At 41.4% G+C, this 18,238-nt stretch overlaps 1 protein-coding gene and 1 long non-coding RNA gene across 3 annotated transcripts in view; both read right to left on the bottom strand.

The window, feature by feature from the left end:
• Nucleotides 1-18,238, bottom strand: part of LOC138981423 (solute carrier family 28 member 3-like) — an 83,928-nt gene that overhangs the window by 46,721 nt on the left and 18,969 nt on the right. The window lies entirely within an intron of this gene.
• LOC138981422 (uncharacterized) lies at nt 11,202-14,175 on the bottom strand. Of its 2 annotated transcripts, XR_011460632.1 has the most exons (3): nt 13,619-14,175; nt 12,881-13,111; nt 11,202-12,270 (listed from the first exon to the last, which is right to left on the bottom strand). It is a non-coding gene; the product is annotated as an uncharacterized lncRNA (long non-coding RNA). The 2 variants fall into 2 exon arrangements; XR_011460631.1 differs by lacking the exon at nt 13,619-14,175 and having other exon boundaries at nt 12,881-13,612.

Raw genomic sequence — 18,238 nt, 5'->3', positions numbered from 1 at the left:
GTGTCCGCCATTTTTGACCGGCGTCCCCCGTGTAATGATGTCATAGCGCCCCCATTCCCCTAGGTCCGCCCCTGATGCACAGGTACATGGCTTACCCTCCCTGTCTTTTGTCTGGCTTTGTGTGAGCCAGTCATGTTATGTATTCTGTCCTGTGTCACTCTACTGGTTCTACTTTGTTTGTCACATGCATTTTCATACTCTGATATTTTGCTAGTCTTCATTTGTATTACCCTTTTACCTGTACATAATCTTATGAGTTTTGATTATCATTCCTTTGATGATTTCAGGCATGAGGATGATAGAGATCTTCTGAGTTAAGATCTCAGACAATAGGAAGATATTGTCTACAGGATGCACAATTTTGACTGTTAATTCTCATGTTGCACTTTAAAGGCACTTGCCTGCAGAAGAACTTTGCGACTGATAGAACTGAACATTTTGTGCAGTTGCATAGAAGCAAAACAGACTTTTAATCTAAAGCGATATGATTTAGTCGCGCTTCCCTGTAAAGTAATAGACTGTTGTCTAACGCTTCATTGTGAAGCATGAGAGCTTGCGCTTACCCCATGCCTGAGTTATCTTTCTTATTCTTGTCGTTATTATTCAACTCGATGAAGATTTGTCTTCATGGCGATGAACACGCTTAATAATAACAATTATTTTGCAGTTGCGGTTCATGCAGTTGGTTAATTTATGTAAAGCATTTTCCTATGCAAGGCTTAGGCCTAAGGGAAGATGTTGGTTACTTCCCTTGACATTAGCTGTTGTGGAGTTGTTTAACTCACTGTGGATTCTCTTTCAGAGAATGCTGTGTCTGCAGGATTTTGGCTAAATTGTTACTTGTCTATATTTGTCATGATTATTTTGGCAAATGATGCATTCATTGATTTATGCTTTGTATTATGTCATGTGTGACTTAGAAGGCATGTTGTTTATAATTGTATTTTCTTTTCTTTTTAGTGCCTTCTTCTTTACACTGCTTTCTGGTTGCTACCAGAATTCATAGTTTCTATTTCTGGTTTACACCAGAAATTCTGGTTTCATATTCATAGTTTATATTTCTGGTTTACACCAGATATACACATATATATATTATACTGTTTCTGGTTGATACCAGAATTCATAGTTTCTATTTCTGGTTTACACCAGAAATTCTGGTCTTACATGATATATATTGTTTCTGGTAGATAAAAGAATTAATAATTGCTATCTCTGGGTCAGTTAGATACACATATTGGTTCTGATTCTGGTACTGGTAGATACCAGAACTCATAGTTCCTATTTTTGGCTACTAGAATAATTCATAATTGCTATTTCTGGTTTTATGTAAGCATTGCTATTTCTTGTATTAGAGTTCTGTTTCTATTTTATAACTTATAGCATTGTTTCTAGTTGCAACCAAATTTAGCTAAACTGTTTTGGAATATTTATGATTTAGATAAGCTACCTGAGTGGTTATTTTTAGTTACATTTCCTTCAATAAAAGATAAGTTAAAGCAACCTCTGTCTTCGGTGTCTTAATTGTATGCTCCTCTGCCTGTGCTATATATCCTTGTCCTTACACCCGACATTCCCACATAGAAATCAAGTTTATTTCACCAAACATTTCATGTTCTAACAGCGCGTCTGAGATTTTCGATGGAAGGCAACAGTGCAGAAGCATCCATTGTAGTGTTCGCCATCTCGCGAGAAATCATTTGCTGTGGTGCCTCTTCTGTTGTTTCAGCTTTTCTCTTTAGTGATTCCCTCAACTTCACAATATCACCTCTTCCTCGGTTTCCAGAATGGTTGTGGTCATTGATTTTCTTCTTCAGCTGTGTTTCTTTTACGTGAATCTTCGCCTTACATCCATGATCTCGCCTCTTTTCACACTCCCAACATTCTACACCTTTGGTTAAGTCTTTTTGTTTTACGTAGACATGATTTTCAAACAAAATGCAGCGAGCACCTCTTGTTGTCAAACTAAACTCCATTGTGTACTATCCTGAAGCAAGGTCAAAGTAAAATAATCCCTTTTATATAACACCTCTGAGATTTAAAATACTGATTTATACTCACTGATGAACAAAACCCAGGGCAGCAATCTGAGTTGTAAAATACTGATGAATGCTCACTGATGATTTCTATGATCCGCAGAAAGGGAAAAAAGTTAACGATAATAATCACTTGTGAAATTGATTATTTTGGGGGGGAGGTATTGGTGTGTGGGGGGGGGGGGGTTGTCCTAGGGGGTATTGTTTAGGGGGGAAATTGACCCGGGGGGAGTTATCCTAGGAGGGGGGGGGGGGGGTTCCTAGGAGGGAGTTGTCCAGGGCTAGGGGGGGATTGTCTGGGGGGAAAAGTCCAGGGGGGGTATGTCTGGGGGGGAGGGGGATTGTCCTAATACGGTTTGAAACAATTCACATTCAGATCTTTCACAGTAAAGTAAAGAAGGTTCTGAAAAGCTCATATTTGTTCACACTTGTTACTTGAAATCTAGTGAAAACAATCTTTTAGTCCGGGTCGGCTAGGGCCAAAGGGCCAAAGAAAATGAATAGCAGTGCAAACGGCAGCGCAAGGTACACGTCAAAAATGAAGCTTTTATACCTGAACCGAGTACGTGACTCTCAATCATGCTATGGACGAAGAGGAAAGGAAAACCTTTCTCTGTTGGAAAGGAAACCCTTTCTCTGTTAGTACATAAAACACATAAAGTATACATTCAAACACTTTATTCAGGTGGTTTCGCTTCATAAGTTACCGCAGTGTTTAAAACTATTCACATTTACGCCAATTACAGTAAAGGTTATGACAAGCTCACATCTTTTCACACATGCCACTTCCACTCTTGTCAGAAAAAGGTAAGGAGATGTCGCTTCCCAAGTTAATGCAATGCAATTCCCCGTGAAAATAAAATGTGTTCAGCTTGAGCGGACCCGGTGTGAAAGCATCATCTATATCTATATCTATCTTTTTGTATATATATATTTATATATATATACGGCTTGTGTCTGTCTGTCTGTCTGTCTGTCTTTCTTCGCGATGCACGGCCAAAGTTCTCGATGGATCTGCTTCAAATTTGGTGGGCATATTCAAGTAGACCCCGGACACAATCTGCTCGATGAAAATTTTCAACACGTGCTCTCAGCGCGCAGCGCTGAACCGATTTTGTTTTTTCTGTACATCCATTCCCAGTAACTCTTCCTTATCTTCTCCAGTGTTTTGCGCGTTTATCTCCCTTCCTTCGTGTGGCGTCAATCGCGTACGGTGCGCCCGGCGAATCCGGCGTACGGTGCGCCCGGCGAATCCGGCGTACGGTGCGTCGGGTATTGGTGCGCCATTCACCCGGCGAAGCCGGGTCCGGCAAAGACGGGTACCCGGCGAAGCGGGTATTCATCTAGTAATTATATATACCTTTTGCATCTCGAAAATGACAACCTGTCTTTGGCAGTATTACAACACAAAAACACTTTCTGTGGGTTAGTTTCGCTTCACAAAATATTAAGGTGCAATTGCGTTTAAGTACGCGTACGTACCTCCGCAGTTTGATAATCTAACACAAGTTGATACTATACTGTTGGTACATCGTACTCATTCGTGATGAACGTGTCGCTGTAGGTGGTTTTGCATCGCAAGTTTCGCAGCACGCTACTTGCATAAAGCGAAGCTTTCTTTCAGTGTGCAACGAGCCACTGTGTGATCGTAGAAGTTGTCTTGGACACAGCGAATAGTAAAGCCTTTCTCTCTGTTGGTACTTTGCACCACCGTAAATACACAATGTTCGGACACACAATGTTCGGACACACAATGTTCGGACACACAATGTTCGGACACCCAATGTTCGGACACACAATGTTCGGACACACAATGTTCGGACACACAATGTTCGGACACACAATGTTCGGACACCCAATGTTCGGACACACAATGTTCGGACACACAATGTTCGGACACACAATGTTCGGACACACAATGTTCGGACACACAATGTTCGGACACACAATGTTCGGACACACAATGTTCGGACAAACTATGTTCGGACACACAATGTTCGGACACCCACTGTCAAGTTTGTATGGGCTGTGGAAGAGTTGGTTTCTGTTGTTTCCATAGGAACACTGAGGCAAGCCTATAAATGTCACGTGTGGCTTGCCTCAGCGTTTCCATGGAAAAGCAAGGAAAAGCAACTCTTACACAACCCATAAACAAGTCGCGTAAGGCGAAAATACAATATTTAGTCAAGTAGCTGTCGAACTCACAGAATGAAACTGAACGCAATGCAACGCAGCAAGACCGTATACTCGTAGCATCGTCAGTCCACCGCGCACGGCAAAGGCAGTGAAATTGACAAGAAGAGCGGGGTAGTACTTGCGCTGAGAAGGATAGCACGCTTTTCTGTACCTCTCTTCGGTTTAACTTTCTGAGCGTGTTTTTAATCCAAACATATCATATCTGTATGTTTTTGGAATCAGGAACCGACAAGGAATAAGATGAAAGTGTTTTTAAATTGATTTCGACAATTTAATTTTGATAATAATTTTTTTTATATTTAATTTTCAGAGCTTGTTTTTAATCCAAATATAACATATTTATATGTTTTTGCAATCAGCAAATGATGGAGAATAAGATGAACGTAAATTTGAATCGTTTTATAAATTTTTTTTTTTTTTACAATTTTCAGATTTTAATGACCAAAGTCATTAATTAATTTTTAAGCCACCAAGCTGAAATGCAATACCGAAGTCCGGGCTTTGTCGAAGATTACTTGACCAAAATTTCAACCAATTTGGTTGAAAAATGAGAGCGTGACAGTGCCGCCTCAACTTTCACGAAAAGCCGGATATGACGTCATCAAAGACATTTATAAAAAAAAATAGAAAAAAAACGTTCCGGGATATCAATCCCAGGAACTCTCATGTCAAATTTCATAAAGATCGCTCTACACACACGCACGCACACACACACACATACACCACACCCTCGTCTCGATTCCCCCCTCTACGTTAAAACATTTAGTCATAACTTGACTAAATGTAAACAAGTCGCGTAAGGCGAAAATACAATATTTAGTCAAGTAGCTGCCATTTTTCAGCAAGACCGTATACTCGTAGCATCGTCAGTCCACCGCTCATGGCAAAGGCAGTGAAATTGACAAGAAGAGCGGGGTAGTAGTTGCGCTAAGAAGGATAGCACGCTTTTCTGTACCTCTCTTTGTTTTAACTTTCTGAGCGTGTTTTTAATCCAAACATATCATATCTATATGTTTTTGGAATCAGGAACCGACAAGGAATAAGATGAAAGTGTTTTTAAATTGATTTCGACAATTTAATTTTGATAATAATTTTTATATATTTAATTTTCAGAGCTTGTTTTTAATCCGAATATAACATATTTATATGTTTTTGGAATCAGCAAATGATGGAGAATAAGATAAACGTAAATTTGGATCGTTTTAGAAATTTTTATTTTTTTTTACAATTTTCAGATTTTTAATGACCAAAGTCATTAATTAATTTTTAAGCCACCAAGCTGAAATGCAATACCGAACCCCGGGCTTCGTCGAAGATTACTTGACCAAAATTTCAACCAATTTGGTTGAAAAATGAGGGCGTGACAGTGCCGCCTCAACTTTCACGAAAAGCCGGATATGACGTCATCAAAGACATTTATCAAAAAAATGAAAAAAACGTATGGGGATATCAATCCCAGGAACTCTCATGTCAAATTTCATAAAGATCGGTCCAGTAGTTTGGTCTGAATCGCTCTACACGCACACACACACACACACACATACACACACACATACACCACGACCCTCGTCTCGATTCCCCCCTCTATGTTAAAACATTTAGTCAAAACTTGACTAAATGTAAAAAACGACGGAGTTCTTCCTGAAATTCGTCTATAATACCACCAAACCCTTTTATGTGAGGTGGTTTCGCTTCACAAGTTACTGCATTGCACTACCCTTTGAGACATAAAAATGTGTTAATGGCTTGAATATGTGCTCACCAAATTATACCCTTGACACTTCAAAGAGGAAATCCCTTTTCTTTTGGTATCTTATTCCTTTCACGCACTTGTGTCAGGAGGTTTCGCTTCACAAGTCATTGCACCGCAATTACGTTTGAAAGATCCTCACTTCTGTAAATTTGTCGCTATCTTTTCAACACGGACATTTTAGAATTAGATCACTTTACGGATGACTCAACTGGGTCGTGTCGGGAGCAAATGTTCCGTTGCTCCCGACACATTCATACCAGCACTTTCAAATGTTTTTCGACAGAGTTTTTGAAATAAAACGTTGGAGTGTGTTGCTGTAGTGTGGTCGTTGTGCAAAGCTGTGTACACTATTGTCTCATGTGTGTTTTTGTTCTTTAAATGCTTGCAATGTTTGTTAAATGGTGAATAGAATGCGTTCTCGTGATTTCTGTTATGAACACACACACACACACACACACACACACACGCACATACACACGCAAAAACACTCGCACACGCGCGCACACGCGCACACACACATACACACACACACGCGCACACGCGCGCGCACGCACACACACACACAAACACACACGCACACACACACACACACACACCCTCGGCTCCCCCTCAATGCCAGTCTACATCACACACAAGCACCTTAGATCAAGAACATCACGCACACGCGCACACACACACACACACACACACACACACACACACACACACACACACACACCCTCGGCTCCCCCTCAATGCCAGTCTACATCACACACAAGCACCTTAGATCAAGAACATCACGCACACACACACACACACACACACACGCACACACACACACACACACACACACACACCCTCGGCACCCCCTCAATGTCAGTCTACCGCAGTACATAGCGTGAAAACCTGCATGTTAGGCCATTACTTGCAGCTTAGGAAGAAAAAAACACCCAGCAACTTGGGTATATATGTCACGGTAGAGACGAAGATCTGGTAGAAACGTCGTTTCTACCGGTAGAGACGAGGATCGTCGTTTCTACCGGTAGAAACAACGATCCTCGTTCCTACCGGTAGAAACGACGTTTCTACCAGTAGAGACGACGATCGTCGTTTCTACCAGTAGAAACGACGTTTCTACCGGTAGAAACGAAGAAATAATACACAAGAGTTTTTAAAACAGATGGTTGCGAGTTGAAAGCGAGAGAAACTTTGATCTTGTCATTAAAACCGCTGGTAAAAGTCACCTCACATAGCACAAATAATACACAAGAGTCTTTAAAACAGCTGGTAAAAGTCACCTCACATAGCACAAATAATACACAAGTCTTTAAAACAGCTGGTAAAAGTCACCTCACATAGCACAAATAATACACAAGTCTTTAAAACAGCTGGTAAAAGTCAACTCATATAGCAAAAATAATACACAAGGGAACTCTCTCCCCAATAAACATGCCAGAACTGGGCCACTGCTGGCGTTTTGATGGCAATGCCAGTTGCCAGAACTACTGCCATCAAAGGCCCACCTATGGCCCAATGCTGGCATATTACCCGTATGCACATTGGCAAATTGATGGGCCATCACTGGCAAGCCAGCACTTTGCCAGCAAAAACCCATCATTTATTTGCTGGCTTTTTGATGGCTTGCCATCATTTTGCCATCATTTTGCCAGAATTTTGCCAGCAAAAACCCATCATTTATTTGATGGCTTTTTGATGGCTTGCCATCATTTTGCCATCATTTTGCCAGAATTTTGCCAGCAAAAACCCATCATTTATTTGATGGCTTATTGATGGCTTGCCATCAAAAACCCAGCATTTTGCCAGCATTTCGCCAGCATTTTGCCAGCATTTTGCAAATTCCATATAAAAAAAACTTTTTTCCATATATTTTCCGTTAATGGCCCTTTACCTGCTGAAATTACCGGGCCAGTTGTGGCCCGGCAAAATGCCATATTTCTGTCTTTACCATTGCCAGCAAAATGCCAATAAGTTGCAGGAAATATACCAATACCACTGATTCGGATAGAATGACGGCTCTATTCATGTACTCGATCTGCACAGTCTTGTTAGCCCATAGATGGTTGTTAGAAGTCTATAAATATGCTTTGTTTTGTCATTTTTTACTGTGAATGTAATAACAATAACAAAACACAGCACATCAATGGACTTTTCAACCCATGCTGGCGGCAAGACGTGCGCAAATAAAGCAAAGGGCAATGCTGTCAAGCTGTACATTAGCAATATGCATATGCGTAATTATCAAATTCATCAGTAAAATGCAATTGAAATGCAAATCACATTTGTCGTGTAACTTATCTGGCAAGTAAAGGCAGTGGATTTGACAGAATATCGTCATCAACGCAGTTATAGCGGGCACAACAACAATACAGTAATATATATTCAAAACAAAACAAATGTAAAGCTTCCAAACAGCAACGACTCATTACCGAAACATTACAGAAACGTACGCTTTGTTTTCAGTTGCTCACTGTTTTATTTTATTTGTACAGCGTTCTAAATTTCACACTCGAGACATGATGACCAAAGGCAGGAATGTTTCTTGTTCACTTCCCAGTAAACCTCCGTAGGATTGTCTTGATTCTGTCATTTCTCTGTTCGCATCCGCAACGTTGAGATAACGCTTCTTTTCTTTGTCCTGACGTCGTAGCCTACGGTAAGCCATTGAAACTCTCAAGTCCTCCTGCCGTTCACCTCTTGAAACATGAAAGCAAACGAGTTTTGTTGGTTTTAATTCATTATTCCATATCACACACACACACACACACACACACACACACACACACACACACACACACACACACACACACACACACACACACACACACACACAACCAAACAAACGCAAGCATACACGCAGGCATGCAAGCAAACAGCACACGCACGCATGCACGCGCGCGCGCTCACACACACACACGCGCACACACACACGCGCACACACACACACACACACACACACACACACACACACACACATTCACACACAGAGGCATTCTCACAGAGAGGACGACTTCTTGTAATCTATCATATTTTCTGAACTGACTAAAATGCCAAGCAGAAGTAAGGGGTCAACAGGAATATGTATTTTGATCTAACCTGCGAAGCTTACGTTGTCTCGGACAGCTCTCTTGCGTTTCTCTCAGGAACTGAGACCCAGGCGAGCTGCATCTTATCCAGTTGGGCAGTCAGACACTTGCACAAATCTTTGTCCTGGAGTGAATAGACACATACTCAATGTCAACATTCACAAGATGCAATTTGTTTGGTTACAAGTAAGCTTATGGTAATGCCTATGGTGCTTTTCTTTTGACAGAGACAAAACAAACTCAATCACACAAAGAAAGGAAAAAGGCACACACACACACACACACACACACACACACACACACACACATACACAACCGCGCGCGCGGGCGCACACACACACACACACACACAACCGCGCGCGCGGGCGCACACACACACACACACACACACACACACACGCGCGTGCGCGCGCAGATTCTTTCTTACAGAGAGGACGACTTCTTAAAGTCTATTATATTTTGCGAACTGACTCAAACGTCCAGCAGAAGAAAGTTGAAAAAAAGACCGACAACGGAGGAAAAGAACAAGAAGATACTAGATCTAACGCCGTTGCGACGACCTGCTCACACAACTGTTTGTGAAACTCACCACGCTTGCTTCTAGCCGGAGGAGATCGGACGCGTACTGAAATCGAAGAAGGTGCTTTGGAAATTCCTTGAAGTTGAATGCAAAACAAATAACCGGACATCTGCAGAACCACCGCGGGCCGGATTTAGTTGACAATGCGTCATCATCACGAGTGACGTCAAGATATTTCGACATTTGTTTGTACATTACGTCACTCCAAGTGAGAAAGTCATACCGCTGTGCTGTCGCAGATCTTCTTGCCAGCAATTATCCAGCATTGGCCCACTGCTGGCGTGCCAGCAAAAACCCACCTATAATTGCCAGCAAATCGCCACCTATGGCCCAATGCTGGCAAACAAGCACTGGGCCACCAATGGCGTGCCAACAGTGGGCCAATTAAGGCATTTTACTGGCCGACAATATTACTGGAATGCCAGAGATGGGCCAGTGATGGCAAGCCATAACCACAGGCACTCGTCACGAGGTGGGCGTGGCCTATGGCTGTCACTTGTCATGGACGGGGGGTCTTTTCTTATGGTTTATACAAGGTATGATACTGATTCTCTCGACCTCGTCGACAAACTTCGCATTCCTGCCATACACAGCTTAGCAAAGCAAAACAACGGCTATGATAAAATCAAGTATACATTAAACTATCAGGCAGCTACAGATTTATACCAATTAGACGTTGCTACGGCTGTTATTTTGCAAAACGGCACGGATTTTGGCACACAAAAACCCACGTTGTTCTAGACCGAACGGAAGTTACGTATGACTTACTTCCCCTTATAATCAAACCAAGACAACAAGCTGTGCCTTCATTGGCTGAAGGAAAAATATTGCGCGAAATCTGACGTGTAGATCTGTTGTAGATTTGAGAAAACATAAGAAGATTGGTTACGTGTAATCTTGAATGAAATAGTAAGATTGTTTTTGTTGCTCAAGACTGTTATTTTTATGGAGCTTTTCTCAATGTCTGTCCAAAATTGCGCACCATAAGAGAGAGGGAGGGAGATAGAGAGGAAAGAGAGAAATTTTGTTTCGCATCCACATCAGGTACGGGTTGGTTGTTGATGTAGAACGATAGCAAAGCAGTCAGGTCAGATAATGCACACAGCACGAGACGCATGCAGAGAAGGATATACAATCAGGGTTCTTGCATGCTTACAGCGTGATCTTTCTTGCTATTTTTCATCAATGAACATAATGCCACAGCAAAACATATTTAACCCAATTGTACTTTGTGGTTTATGTTGAGAGTGAAGTTAGGATTTATCTTTTCAAGAAGTAGACTCTGCAGTCGTTCAGGCTATCCAAATAATCTAATTTGCAGGCTTAGATTCCCAGTTAGCTAGCACACAAAGAGCACCAAGTGCAGTGACATCTGTGTACAGTACAGAGTAGGGCAACCGAGCTTGACCCATCTGTGCAATTATAAGTTGATCAAAATGCTAATCGAATTGATTGAAAATTAAGCAGATAATACCCTCCTGCTGCATATTTTATGCACACATTTTTTTCAACAAAGTAACTAATTGTTTACAGGTTCTAGTGTTCATCACAAGACATTCTTATTTATATTTTTATTTTCAGAAGCCATATACTCAGGATCATTCCACATCTCATACCTGCATGTGCATACTTCGAAACCATTGAAGAAGTCACACATGAGTAATTATATCATGATCCTTCATATATATTTATTTCAAATTAAATCTTTCATTAAACACCTCCATATGTTACTAATTCATACCAATGTACAACAATACAATTTAGCAACAACAATATAGAGAAAGACACACTTAACTAATAATCTGCATTCAAAATTATTACAACACTTCTTTCGACACACACACAAACACATACTGTTTGGAATCATACTGCTAAAGTTGAACGAACACATTTAACAGCAACATGCAAGCATTCATTCTTGTATTCAAGAAACATGCAAGTATACACTCTTCGTTCGTCTTTCAATAGACATTTTCCGAAAAAGACTGTGTTTGAGTGTTTATGGAGTAGTTTTATTTCTGGATGGTGAGCCGAGATAAAAAAAAATTAAAAAAACACACACACATGTTGATCGTATAATAGTGAACAATAATCATAAAGTGCATATTTTGTGAAAGTGTTGGTGTCGGAAATATGCACGAGGTAGCCCACATTCACTGCCAGCATGATAGTTTGACTGCTGATTGAAAAAGTTAACACATGATGGTAGTACTCATAAGCTTGGATGTGCAGGTTTTGGAAAGAACAGTGCGTCATATTTATTTGCAGAAAATGTGTATCGGGACTGTGAGGCTTTTCATCACTTGCCTGAACATTATTATCCCTTGGCATAATTAAGGTTCATAAGGGTCGGCGGTCAAAAAACCCTCAGTAGATTTGTTTCCAAACATCGTCAACTGCAGTGTTGCTCTTAGGCCTAAGTTTTTTTTTCTCACTGGTCCACACTTTTTTTTTCTGATTTGAAGCACTGTTGTGACCACTGGCTAATCAGCCTGCTGTCCGGTACATTTTGACATGTTGGAGGCCCTCTGATTGAAATTTTTGTGTGATAAATCTTGAAAAAGTTGGCCGCTAAGGTAAATCCACTTCCTCTCCACTGTATAGTTCTTGTCCATCAGACTGTTACTGAAACAAACAGTTCAGAATATCATTAGTGCGTATAGTCCTTAAGCCAAAACACTGCAGCTTTTTTCGTTCACCTCTCCATCTACTTATTTGTTTTGCTTTTGTACGTAGTACACTCACTCTCTTATCACACAGAGTTTCTCAAATAAAAAAAGAAACAAAACTAAAAACAGAGGAAACAAGCAAACAAACACCACCACAACCAAGAAGAAGAACAACCTAGCTGAAGACAAGCTGTTTTGCATAAACGCAAACATGTGCATAACTCAAAATGGTAATTAGACAGGTAATTAATCATGTCTAAAAGCCAATTCCTAGAAGTGTGTAAATAGTCAAAGCTCTAACTAAAAATGTAAAATAAAAATGTATCACTAGAAAACACACACACACACACACACACAAACACACACACACACACACAAACACAAACACACACACACACACGGCACACAAACGCACGCGCGCGCACACACACACACACACAGACACACACACACACACACACACACACACACACACACACACACACACACACACACACACAGATGATCTTGTATTTTCTGATAACATGTCCTAATTAAACCATTGAAGAATAGGTGTCTGAACTTACTCAGAGATGAAGAGTTGACCTTCTGTTGTTATTCCTCAAGAGATTAGTTCTGCTCATGCATGTCGCCTCGGGTTTTCCGTGTTCGGCCTGCATGCAGTTCCCCAAGCATCCGCTGTGTAAACGGATGTCTCTTTGTCACGTCTGTAGCTCCACTGGATATGAGGCTTCTTGTAAAGTTCTTCTGCAATTTGCTGTTCCAGCACTATCAGTCATCAATGTAGAATACTCCACCTGCAAAAGTGTCAATACCCCTAATAATTATGTGTCAAATAACTTCTGATTCATAATGTAGATCTACACCCGATAGCCGAAATTGTGTGACTGGACAACTGATGTGTAAACCTGATGAAATATAATCTGTATTTGGTATCACTCGAAAATTGCTGCTTCCATATTCAGCTATGAATCTTTAAATTACAATTTTAAACTGATTTACCCCTCCCCTTCGCTTTCAAAAATCACATCAATCTGAGAGAGGAAACATAAAATCCCCTAACTTGTCATTTGCTTCTGGTCGTTAGATCTAAATTACAACTGAACTAGGTGCACAGACTGAGTTTGAGATCTACTTGAATGAGTGAGCTGCCATACCCACGCTACCCAATCTCTCTCTCTCTCTCTCTCTCTCTCTCTCTCTCTCTCTCTCTCTCTCTCTCTCTCTCTCTCTCTCTTTCAAATAACCTGCTGAAGGGTTGGGGATACATGTGTTTGGGATTATCTATTCGAAAATTCGCTCACCTTCAAATGTGGACTCCGTTGCGTCTTCAGCAGAACATGGTCAAAACCATGGGTCATATGTTTCGTGACGTTCAACAACAGGCTTTGAATGAGTTCATCGGCAGTAAACAAACAATTCTCTCATCTCTGCTCGTGGTTGAAACACAACCACAATCCCTGACAAAACAGATTTTCCAGTTTTCGAAAACTATCCGAAGACTTGATGCACTGGTCACACTGGCCGAATCAGCCATATATTTTCTTTGGTGAATCCATGATTTCCAACTCCATCACAAGGATGAGACAATCTAAATTTATGTTTGCATCCCATTATCTGGAAGTTGCAAGAAGAATCAAGGAATAGGAAAGTTGGCGGTGAACAGACAGATCGACTGACGAACGCCGCTGACAACTTTTTAATTATGCCTGGTCACGGGGTCACATGCGCAGAAAACATGCGCAACCTGTCTGTCGTCTGCTGCAATCTCGGTTTCTGATAACTTCACTACTTCCGTTCGGTCTAGAGCAACGAAGAGAGTTTTACCTTGTAATAGTAGTAGTCTTGAGAGCGCACAGGCCCCGCCCACTTTGATCCCGACCCGCTCGTGACGAGTGCCTGTGGCCATAACTGGGCCTTTGTTGGCAAACCATAATTGGCCCAGTGTTGGTTTTTTTATGGCCAGCTTTACCAAACTTGCCAGCAAAAAGCCAGCAGTGGCCCAGTTCTGGCATGTTTATTGGGCTCCCTCCCCCCTCCCCCCCATAAAAGGCTTGTTCATCACTAGACAGTTTGGAACTGCATTTAGTGCACTAGAAGAATTGTCAGAAGAGGGGTACACTCCCTCACCAGAGTGACTGTCTTTGTTCAGACACGATCGGGTGGATTTAGGGTGACATTTTGTAAAGCAGGGTACTGCTGCTCGCTTGCACTTGCATTTAGCGGTTTTGCATTTTCCCCTGTACGTGCACACGAAGGCCCCCTCCAGGGGAGTGTCAAATTGCACATTTCTCAGATCGATCAAATCTGCCTGTTTAAAGGTGTTCTTCAGCTTTCAGAAGAGAGAGAGAGAGGGAGAGAGAGAGAGAGAGAGAGAGAGAGAGAGAGAGAGAGAGAGAGAGAGAGAGAGAGAGAGAAAAGAGAGAGAGAGAAGAGAGAGAGAGAGAGAGAGAGAGAGAGAAAGAGAGAAAGAGAGAAAACGAAGAGAGAGAAGAGAGAGAAGAGAGAGAGAGAGAGAGAGAGAGAGAGAGAGAGAGAGAGAGAGAGAGAGAGAGGTCTTCCTTGCACACTACGGGCACAATTGCTTTTTTGCAATACAATATGCTTTAGCCACCGATTCTCTGCAGTTTGAAGTGCCTCAGACACCACGACTTAAACCCAGCGCCATTCCCACACTTCTCGCCCTTATCCAACTGCAAGGCAGATATAGCCTGTGTGAACTTGTCTTGTGTTATCGTAAACGAGTCTCTTTTTGTTGAATCAAGGCTATCAATGTGAAGCCTTAACAATTTGTAGAACTCTTCTTTTTGTTCCATTGTCAACAATCTTTAGCAACAATTAAAATAGCCGGCTATAAGAATGTTGAAGGTCTGTGGAATACTGTTTTCGGAAGTCAAACTAACAGAGATATTTCACGAATTGTGTTCACTCTGAAGGAAAAAAAAGTTGTGATTGCTGTCTTCGTCTGGTCAGTGAAGGCAGTTGTAGTAGGTGAACAATATTTGCTGACATTCTCAATACATTTCCCACAAATGCACGTGCTCTGTAAACAACGTTAAAAATGAGTTCATTCCGGTAAGATAGAACTGTGTTCATAATTGACAAAATCACCTACATTGCACACACACACACAAACGTTTTATTCCGATCGTCGTTTCTACCGGTAGAAACGACGATCGTCGTCTCTACTGGTAGAAACGTCGTTTCTACCGGTAGAAACGAGGATCGTCGTTTCTACCGGTAGAAACCACGATCCTCGTCTCTACCGGTAGAAACGACGTTTCTACCAGATCTTCGTCTCTACCGTGACATATACATGGGATGGAATATGCCCCAACCTTCTTTATGAGGAACACGTAGTACTCCAAGACTAGTATTGCAGGTAACAAAAGCACCGAAGGAGAACCCAATTTCACACTGCAATACCTCAGACGTCCGTCCGGATGACTGAACCTCTCGACCAGCAAACTCTTTGCTGTGTGTGATGTGTCTGTGTCTTTGTTTCTACAGGTAGCGTCGCTGTTCTGTGGCATTTGTTCTACATAGCTTGTTTCAAAATAGACTGACGTGACATTTTGTTTTAGAGAGACGGGCAAAGACCCCTTTGTGTGTGTGTGTGTGTGTGTGTGTGTGTGTGTGTGTGTGTGTGTGTGCATGCGTGAGTGAGTGTGTTTTTGTATGTGTGTATGTGCGTGTGTTTTTGTGTGTGTGTGTGTGTGTGTGTGTGTGTGTGTGTGTGTGTGTGTGTGTGCATGCGTGAGTGAGTGTGTGTTTGTGCATGTGCATGTGTTTGTGCGTGTGCGTGTGTGTATGTGTGCTTGTGTGTGTGTGTCTGTGTTTGTGTGTGTGTGTGTGTGCGTGCGTGCATGCGTGAGTGAGCGTGTGTTTTTGTATGTGTGTATGTGCGTGTGTGTTTGTGTGCGTGTGTGTGTGTGTGTGTATGTGTGTGAGTGAGTGTGTGTTTGTGCATGTGCGTGTGTTTGTGTGTGTGTGTGTGTGTGTGTGTTTGTGTGTGTGTGTGTGTGTGTGTGTGTGTGCGTGCATGCGTGAGTGAGTGTGTGTTTGTGCATGTGCGTGTGTGTGTGTTTGTGCGCGTGTGTGTGTGTGTGTGTTTCCTTTTTGTGTGTGTGGTCAGTCAAGATGGCTTGGTTTTCAGCACGCTCATTTAATGTTTCTTATGTCTAAAGCATGTATCAGTATTGCTGCAGAATCAGTGCAGTGTCTTATTCGTCTTAATATCAAGGCGTTTTCGTTTTCTATTAATGCTTGAGGTGTAAAGCAACAACTAAAGCATGTATTTTACAATTAATCTATACTACCCGTCATTTAAAAAAAAACTATAGGTAGATGCAATTGCATCTGAGTGCAGATCTTAAAGATGAGGCCGTTTACGTTAAATACCTAGAAAGGTCATTTGTTCTTCTACTATATTCAATAAACAGAACTATACAGAAAAAAACAGATAACACATACATCTAAAAAATAATCAAATTAACAAAAGCAACGTTTGTTTCGCCGCTAAATCTGAACAAGTTTGGCATGTAATAAAAAGAACAAATAAAGATATTATATTGTCGGACTGAAAGTAAAAACATAAAATAAGAAGACATTAAAAAGAATTAAAACTACAAACTGCACTCGAAACGTATACATCTTCAACATCAACAGCTCACTACATTCCTGGAAACGACCCTGTCAGAAGACACGCTCAGTCATGCGTGTCAGCAGTGAGCGTTCACAGGCGTTAACTGACATATACAGTCCGCAACATGACAGGATACAGATGTTAGAACTTACCCTCGCCTTAAAATCCTCATTATCCTATGCATTCCAGTTTGAGAATATGCATGAAATGTTCAGTATTGAACGCAACTGTTATTTTTCTTTAAAGGCACAGTAAGCCTCCCGTAAACCATCACAGAGCTCCCCGAGCGTCTAAATACAGTACAAGCATACTTCCATTTGAACGCTCACCGAACGGGAACATCCTGGCTGCTTTCTGTCGAGCGTGAGACATTTTCCAAGAATTTATTTTCGTGGACTTGGCCCCGAAGAACAATGGCGCCTCGTTTTTGCGCTAGACCTAACTTTTAAAATCTAAAAAATAAATTGACAGCAAATTGTTACACAAACATTCTTTAATCATAAAAGAATTCGTTTTTCATCAAGACAAGATCAGAACAATTCGAAGTTGTGAAAATTTAAAAAAAGAAAAGCCCAGAAGCAGGGTCACGCAAGGGTCGTGGCAGACGACGGTTTTATCAGTGCAAATCGCCGTTCCTCTCAACAGTCAAAAGCCATCGCTAGAGTTCTTGTGAACCACAGCCGTTGTTTCGTGCATAAAAAACGTGCTATTGTAGATAAGCTCACGTCGAGTCGCATTCAAATGACTAACTATGACGACTGCATTGTAAAAAGGGAAAACTGGATCACACGGGTTCACGAAGGCTCAGGGGTAAGATAAACCACGCAAAAATAAATTCTTTGAAAATTGTTCGCTCTTTACGGAGGGCACCTAGGATGTTCTCAATTGGTGAGTGTTTAAATGAAAGGGTGTTTGTACTGTGTGTAAAAGCCTGACCGTATCTGTGATGGTTTACGGGAGGCTTACTCTGCCTTTAAGCACAACTTTTTTTGGCCCGGCAAGACCTACATACACATTTCGAACTTGTTCTGGTCTGTCGCATAACAGAGTAACTAAGGCCAAAAAAAAAAATAGGTCTGTTTACGGTAACCCGACCGACCCTAGTTTTTTCGCGCGACCCTAGACTTTGTTTTGGCATTTGGGAAAAAAAGAAAAAAAATCTTGTTTTTTTTGCAAAATAACGTAAAAATATGGTTTTTTGGAAAAAAAAAAAAAAAAAAAAAAAAAAAACAATCCCGACCTACCGACCCTATTTTTTGGGCCTATGTTACCGTAAACA

This window comes from Littorina saxatilis, linkage group LG12, assembly GCF_037325665.1.
Source record: "Littorina saxatilis isolate snail1 linkage group LG12, US_GU_Lsax_2.0, whole genome shotgun sequence".
Lineage (NCBI taxonomy): Eukaryota > Metazoa > Mollusca > Gastropoda > Littorinimorpha > Littorinidae > Littorina > Littorina saxatilis.
This window is presented reverse-complemented; position numbering and strand designations above follow the sequence as displayed.